Below are 8972 nucleotides of genomic sequence, written 5' to 3'. Positions count from 1 at the left end.
AGTATGTTCAAGGCTGATATAAGTAATCTATATCAGTTTGTGCTGGATTTAAAGAGCACTAAATAATAATAAAACAATATGCTTTATAAAGATGTGTACAACTAGAGAGAAACAGTACTACTGTAAAAGAATTACTACTGCGTTTTTTCAAAAGTGTTGCTGCATATCGCAAATATGTCAGCAGTGTAATTACTTGGAAAGGTTGAACTACAATCTGCAATATAAAACTATTTATTTAATAGTAGTTACAAAAAAGAGAGAGGAATTTGTAACCTTAACCAGAATTCGACACTGTTCGTATCTACCATTGTTCGTAACACGAATGTTTGTTAGCAGGGTAGCGTCTGTATATCAGCTAGTAGTAGCTAATGGCTTGAGCTGATTCCCCTAGCACTAGCAGAAAGGCAGTAACACATGCCGGTAACCATTCGAGGCCTGTCTATGCAAAGAATATGCATAACTTTTTTCTGAGTGTCACAGCTGGTCAGATTTTCAATGAAGGATGTTTATGAGACGGCCTGATGTAAAACCAATCAATCATAATCGATCGCGTCAACTCTGACATTGACACAAGGTGCTCCCTAGAGTGCCACAGTTGATAGAAGAGTGTAGATGATTACAGTTTGTGGTTTTGGGGAACCTTTTTCATAAACTTTTTGCTCTGCTGCGAATAATGCATAGGTGTTAAAAATAGTGTGGTTGGCAGATTTACAAGTAGAAGATGTACACCTTCCTCTGGACTACTCTATGCTTGTAGTTACTCGATGTACAGGTGAGTTTATGAACTTCTTGTTAATTACATACGGTCTCAAGGAATTGTTTTGAAAATATCATTGCTAGGTGTTTTAACAATCTCCCACCTAATATACGTTCTCTTAACAGAAAATTTTTTTATAAATGCTATATGCCAAACCATTTATTTGATATTATTTTTAACTGGTGCCCTTTGTGCTTCATGATTCTTGTATAGCATAATTTTGAAAAGCTTTCCTTTTGAAATTATATTATTGTCAATAAAGTAATATACATTGTATATATAATTAGAGCTAATCACATACAGTTTTAGCCAGCATAGGGTATTGGCTTGGTTTCAATGTTTCAGCTTTGGTAATGCAAATGGTATTCTGCAGGAATTTGGTGAAGGTTTAGACATGATTCATCGGTTATGACTTTATTATTGAATAGTGCAATGGCTGCAGTTGGGAAAATAACATTTTGTTACAGACTGAAATAGTTCACATAGAAGCTAGCTAGTAATGTTGTCTTTTGTACTTCTTCAAACTATTCAAATCAATCACCATGTAAATAGAGAAGTAGGAAGGACCATGTAAATAGGGAAGTAGAGAAAGACCTTGCTACTTCTCTATTTACATTATTATCACTGGTCAAGGCTGTTGCTTTCAACAGCCTTGACCAGTGATAATAATCACTGGTCAAGGCTGTTGCTTTCAACAGCCTTGACCAGGGATAATAATCACTGGTCAAGGCTGTTGAAAGCAAATTAGGCCATGGGAAAGTAGAAGAGGTACTAGGAGAACTACAAGTGTCATTGCTGTGTGATGCCCAAGGGCCAGCTCTGTAACTTGGTTCGATGAGGAACTCTATCACTGCTAGCAATTCATCTGTGTCACGTATACATTAAGGGTTGCCAAGGAAGCCTTTCAACGACACAAATAATCCATGGAAAGCGTATCAGGCTGCCTTGTCAAATGCCTCAGCTTTGCTAATTCATATTATAATGGTGCCCCTTATACTTCACAATCAGTGAGAAAAACTGAGTGCTTTCATCTTTGGTGCTACCTGGTTGAGAGACAACTTGTCACACACTAATTCATTGTACACTCAAAACGTTATATGCTGTCTTATGGTATATTGGTATAACATCTATTCTACTCTTGTCCCTATGTAACATCTATTCTACTCTTGTTGTCCCTATGTAACATCTATTCTACTCTTGTTGGCCCTATGTAACATCTATTCTACTCTTGTCCCTATGTAACATCTATTCTACTCTTGTTGTCCCTATGTAACATCTATTCTACTCTTGTTGTCCCTATGTAACATCTATTCTACTCTTGTTGTCTCTATGTAACATCTATTCTACTCTTGTTGTCTCTATGTAACATCTATTCTACTCTTGTTGTCCCTATGTAACATCTATTCTACTCTTGGTGTCTCTATGTAACATCTATTCTACTCTTGTTGTCCCTATGTAACATCCATTCTACTCTTGTTGGCCCTATGTAACATCTATTCTACTCTTGTTGGCCCTATGTAACATCTATTCTACTCTTGTTGTTTCTATGTAACATCTATTCTACTCTTGTTGTCCGTATGTAACATCTATTCTACTCTTGTTGTCCCTATGTAACATCCATTCTACTCGTTTTGTCCCTATGTAACTTATATTCTACTCTTGTTGTCCCTACGTAACATCTATTCTACTCGTTTTGTCCCTATGTAACATTGATTCTACTCTTGTTGGCTTTATGTAAGTGCTTTCTTTTGATTCTCTATGCCTCTTGGTATGTGTAAAGCATTTAGACTGCAATTGCAAACCTCTCAATTTTAGACAAATTATGGCATTTTTTGCAATCAAAGAAATATACAGTTGCATGCAATCATCGGGTTTAGTGTAGGTGTGCGTATGCTGCCTTTATCACAGATCATTGCAAAACTTGGCTGAAGATTTTCATAAATATTTAATGATGTTGCCTATGCTATTCAATCGATTGTGTGAGAAATAATAAAACTGTTGTTAAAGTATTCGTCAGTGAGTGTCTTTCTTATCCGATGGCGTGATTAATTTTAAGTTGTGTACAGCGAACAGCGGACAACTCTGAATTTATTAGTACACAGGGGCATCTATAGGGGACAACTCTGAATTTATTAGTACACAGGGGCATCTATAGGGGACAACTCTGAATTTATTAGTAAATAGGGGCATCTATTATAGTAGACAACTCTGAATTTATTGGTACTCAGGTTCCTCAACAATTCCTCATCAGAAAATAAATTTTCTATGCATACCTGAGAGGGATACTCATAGGACATTCAGCGCCAGCCGTGCACTTGTCCCTATGTTCTTAGGTAAGGTATTTCAAAGCTACAACCTTTGACATTTACACATTTATTCAACCAATGGCTAACTGGTTTACAGTCAGCCATTTTAACCCTGGATATGATGTAGTTGTGATTGGCGGTATAGTTGTGGTGGAGTAGAGGCTATCAGATCTAACTACTCTTTCTATACTACACGTTTTATGACAGAATAGTTACAGGCATAGATATCAAGCCCTGTGTACATAAAATGTTTGCTAATATTTGTCTATGGTGCAATGATGGCTACGATCAATACAGAGAAATGGTTGGTGGTAAACAGATGTCTGCGCAGCCACTTCCCTAATAATTCTGATATGATGGTATGAAAATCGTATTATTGCCCTGTCAGATTCAACACTAATCCAACTTCATAGGAAAATAATTATAGTGCCGTTCTGCAATAGCAGCTGATACCCACAACTTGAAGCCTCTATTAAAAAACTATCAGCAGTGTTGAACAGATGGTGCTGTGAAACTTCTGCACCACTGGTCAGTTGTTGAACATGTATACTACTAGTAACTAGAAAAACTCTTATAATATAAGAGTTTTTCTTATATACATTAGAGTAACTAGAGGAACTCTTATATAGAGTGACTAGAGGAACTCTTATATAGAGTAACTAGAGGAACTCTTATATAGAGTGACTAGAGGAACTCTTATATAGAGTAACTAGAGGAACTCTTATATAGAGTGACTAGAGGAACTCTTATATAGAGCAACTAGAGGTACTCTTATATAGAGTGACTAGAGGAACTCTTATATACATTAGAGTAACTAGAGGAACTCTTATATAGAGTGACTAGAGGAACTCTTATATAGAGTAACTAGAGGTACTCTTATTTAGAGTGACTAGAGGTACTCTTATATAGAGTAACTAGAGAAACTTTTATATAAAAAGAACTCTTTTTCCAACTCCTAATATTATCTAGAAAACGAATTTACTAGAATCTGAGCACCTACTGGCTATCATTCCAAACTTTGACTAAAATAGTTAACCAGCAAAGTAATAATAGATACATAGATACATAAATACATACATACATAGATATATAGATACATAGATGTATACATACATAGATACATAGATATATACATACATAGATACATAGGTATATAGATACATATATATATATATACATGTAGATACATAGATACATAAATACATAGATATGTGTAAATAAATAGATATAAACTTCACTATCACCTGTCAATTCCATTCAAAGCAAATTTGACAATGTTAAAAAAAATTAATGAATAGTAACGTAAAATTATGTGTGAGAATAATACTGAATTATATTAGAATTATATTGAGAGAATAAGTTCTTTTTGCATAACACAGTTTTATAATGTAAATTGTTTGTGTTTTTTATAAGGTTTAGTTGATTTGCTGGGAAAGTAGGAATGTAATGGATGGTCAGCCTGATTGGAGATATGATTTGAGTATTTTAGACAGCAAATATCTAGAAACACATCTAGGTCTTCAGCATGAAGGGCCTTAAGACACTGGTCATAACTGTCCATATCAGGGAGGGATAACCCTACAATATATTTTTTGAAAGTGTGCTATTTTTTCTTTATCAGTCTTCCATACAAAGGGATACCAGTTTGGATATGACAAAATAGCCAATATACGATCCTGGTAAAAGAGCGACAGGTCTATCATTCTGAGCTGAGTTAGGGCATGAGTCCACTTTTTGGCATAATAAAGTCGACATGTTTTGAGAACCGTAAATGATTGTCTATTTATATGGCCAGAAGGCTGACACTGTCAGTATTTTCCATGTTCATCAGATTATTTCATCACTTCTGTCACGTTTCTGCTGTTTCTAGGTAAAAAAAAAACAGTTGAAATTTGATCGATTAAAAATGAACTTTTACCAAATTCTGACAGATTTATTAGAAACCATCAGTATTATTATTCTATCATTTCCGATTGTTTCTGATGTTTGAGGTAATCTGACTGCCAGAATGTTTCAAAATTAAAATCAACAAAACTTAATCACGGTTAAAAAGCTCAGAAGTACAATGCGTGCTGAAATGTTGTAACGAGTCGCTATCGTTGCTATAGCTGATATCGGCTCTTGCGTTCATGTTAAAGCGTTACGCGTTTCTGGGTGGTCGGTCTCTTTGCAGCTATAGACATATGTCATAGTCACACTTTTGCTTGATTCGAGTGTTTGAACTGTAATCAAATTTTTTTCGATTTTAATCTTGAAACATCCTGGCAGTCGATAAACTCAAATATAAAAAACACTTGCAAATGATAGAAAAATGTTTATTCTTTCTAATACAATCTATTAAAATTTTTTGAAAGTTCCTATTGAGAAGCTGTCGTCATTTACTGTCATCCTGCCTGCACACTCAAAGAAAAGCCTCTTCCAAGTTAGTTCTAGTTCTCATGATATCACAGGCAGAATGACTAAAGGCACTTATTGGGTTAGCCTTGTTTCTCTCAGCTATCAGATACATAGAGACTAAATATTTGTCTAGAGGATTAATTTACATTTCTTATGTATAACAATAAACTATAATGACGTGTTTTGGAAAAAGGAAACCGATGTCTGTAAAATGAAACCAGAGGGCAGGCAGGACACTAATTCTAAACTGTCATATCTAATATAATGCAATTGAGCTGTCCAGTGTTTGTTAAAGTCTCATACTGGTACATCTTCATTCCAAAGCTACATTTGGGTGTGTAGGTGAGTATTACTAACTTAATAGGAAAGTCATATAATTCAAACTTGACATCTGGCATTGTATTACATCTCTCGCATATTATTTTTCATGTCAATTAATACATGAACACATTTCTAGCCCAATATAGCTTATAATTTATAAGGCAGTGCAAAAGCAGGGATAGTCTTATTATAAACATGCTACTAGGGGTGTATGACATTACACTTCACACCGTCTGCTTAGGATACTGGATTGATTTGGCAAGTAGGTGCAAGATTTTACTAGTAATTTAGGCAAACATGTTGTTTAAATGCATTTTTATTAGTAGTGAAGAAAGTACCTAGTTTGTATCTGAAAGCAACAAACTAGGTTCTGGTTTGCCAAATTAGGATGTTACATATACAATGTATATAAATGCGTGAGCTGGTGAGCTCAGCACACAGGGTATTTCTTCAAGAGTATCCTGTACCTCTTACTGCAAGCAGAGGCGGTGCATATTATTAGAGCATCACTGCACAAACAGCGCCTCTGTTATGTTGGTTGGACATGTCTGAGTTACAGAAGAGACATGAACAGTCGCAGAGAACAATGTCAGGTTGCATGCGATTCTTGGGAATTGATCCCCAACCTGTTGTTTGCAGTCAGGCATCCTAGACCACTAGACCACGGCTGCTCTGCGTATGTTCATCTATTACTTAATATTAGCTAATAATGTATATCTTTACGCAAACTGATTTGAAAACTATTTCAAAAATCTTCTTTCCTCTCAATTCATGCATTAACTTATAATCATTAGCTAGGAATACAAGTAAAACCCTAAACAGCTGAGAAAGAAAAGAAAGATAATATTCCTGAAATTATGTTGCATCTTCTATTTACACTTCTATATTTAGAACACTTATCTTTAAATAATATGAGATTAACCTTTCGATTAACCAGCCAAGATCACGGAGCCATCGTTTGTGTAACACTGGCTCTTAGAAACACCCACAGCCTCTGCTTGCAGTAAGCTAGGCAGATGTCACACTCTTCGAGAGTTTGCCCACCAGTATGATGGCAATGCAGTACTACAATGCTGAATAATTTAAGTCAAACAATAGTGCTTAGCATAATTATCTCATCAAAGCGACTGCTAGCCTAAAAACCACAAACTCTTGGCTAGAAATATCGACCACCAGTTTGGCAATTTTTTGCTCTCAAATTGCGACGCATATATCCCATCAATGTTATTTTGAGGAGTATGCATTGCTAATCGCTCGGGTGTCCTTCTGCATCCTTTCCAGCTACTCTGATTGTAGCGTGCCACACTTTTTTTGGCCTATTCATTATAGAGTAGAAACATACCTCTATGAATAATGCCTTCGCTATATTAGCTCTATTAAAATATCAGTCATAATATGGAGCTCTGTGGATATGTTTGACTGTCAAATACAAGAATGATTCTAGGTTGATCATTGTGCGTAATGGTATAATGCTAAATGTTGAATGCTGATCATCTACTACTAATTAAAGACTGTTGTACGTACGTATATATGTATGTATATACATGCGTATATATGTATGTATATATGTATGTATAAATGTACGTTTACATGTACGCATATATGTACGTGTATATGCAGGCCTACATATATATGTACGTATATATGTACATATATATGTACGTATATATGTATGTATATATGTACATATAAATGTATGTATATATGTACGTATATATGCACGTATATATGTACGTATATATGTACATATTATGTATGTAAATATGTACGTATATATATATATATATATATATAATTGTTTCCTCACCCCGGATACCACGTATGGGTGGTAAATTCTGCTCTAACTCGGGTCTCCTACCAGAGACCAGGGAGTTTGAGCACTCGCCTCAAGATCTTAGCTGTTCCCAATGGCACACTATTCTGCAACTCACCTGAGTTGATTGTTGTTGGTATTTGGGCAAGCAACATTTTATGCGCCGGTGTTATTGCGCCCAGTGCCCCAATGACTACTGGGATTACAGTTGTTCTTACATTCCAGCATTTTTCAATTTCTTCTCCAAGAGGGAGATATTTCTCTACCTTTTCTTTTTCTTTGCTGGCTATATTGTAGTCATTGGGTACTGCTATATCTATTATAGTAGCCCTCTTGGTCTCCTTGTCTACCACCACTATATCTGGTTGGTTTGCTAGGACATGCTTGTCAGTTTGGATGTAGAAGTCCCAGAGGATCGTAGCGTGGTCATTTTCATTCACCTTACCAGGAACTTCCCACCAGTGTTGTGGTTTATTAAGGCCTTACTCATCACATAGACTTCTATACACAATACCTGCGACATGATTATGCCGCTCAGTGTATGCGTTCCCTGCTAGCTGCCTGCATCCACTGATGATGTGTTGGATGGTCTCAGGTGCATCTTTGCACAGTCTGCATCTAGGATCGTCTCTAGTGTGATAGATTTTCGTTTGGAGTTGCCTTGTTGCAACTATATATATATATATATATATATATATATATATATATATATATATATATATATATATATATATATATATATATATATATATATATATATATATATATATATATATATATATATATATAGTTGCAACAAGGCAACTATATATATATATATAGTTGCCTTGTTGCAACTATATATATATATATATAGTTGCAACAAGAATTGAATGGTGAATTGCTGGAATTGCTGAATTGCTGAAACAACTGAAACAAGTGAATTGCTGGCTGTAATAACAAAACGTTCATAAACTGAACCATCCGATAGTAGATGTAGTGTGTTGTCATCAAAAAATAAAAAATAGTGTTTGTCATATATATAAAAGGAAAAATACAAATATTCTGGCCATAGTTTATAATGCAGTATTTTGAAACCTGTAACACAAATGCTGAAAATGTGACTTTCGCGTATTGATCTTTATATGACTGGTGGTAAGACCGATAAATAATTTTGTATGCTCTCGTTTCAGTGCTGCCTCCTAACTGCTGACTGCCAGCTATGAGCTACTAAGTTTACAAATAATGAGCCGGTATTTTAGAGCAAGAAAAGGTCGTTTTTAGATTTAGCTTCATGCCTCTTCAGACAGAATATTCTGCTTCTGTTAATGCACTAAACTTCCTTCCGCACCAGCTAGAGGCAGGCTTTGTTAAGATTAAGTGCATATCATTACCATTT

The 8972-nt window shown here is 35.3% G+C and overlaps 1 protein-coding gene across 1 annotated transcript in view; it reads left to right on the top strand.

Moving 5' to 3' along the window:
- The first annotated feature begins 703 nt into the window (after nucleotides 1–703).
- Nucleotides 704–8972, top strand: part of LOC137403529 (protein O-mannosyl-transferase TMTC2-like) — a 51733-nt gene continuing 43464 nt past the window's right edge. The window contains exon 1 of the mRNA XM_068089468.1: nucleotides 704–772. The gene's annotated coding sequence lies outside the window, so the exon portion shown is untranslated. The remainder of the gene's footprint in view (nucleotides 773–8972) is intronic.

Source organism: Watersipora subatra, chromosome 9, assembly GCF_963576615.1.
Source record: "Watersipora subatra chromosome 9, tzWatSuba1.1, whole genome shotgun sequence".
Taxonomy (NCBI): Eukaryota; Metazoa; Bryozoa; class Gymnolaemata; order Cheilostomatida; family Watersiporidae; genus Watersipora; species Watersipora subatra.
The sequence above is the reverse complement of the archived record's forward strand: the minus strand, read 5'-3'. Positions and strand labels throughout refer to the sequence as shown.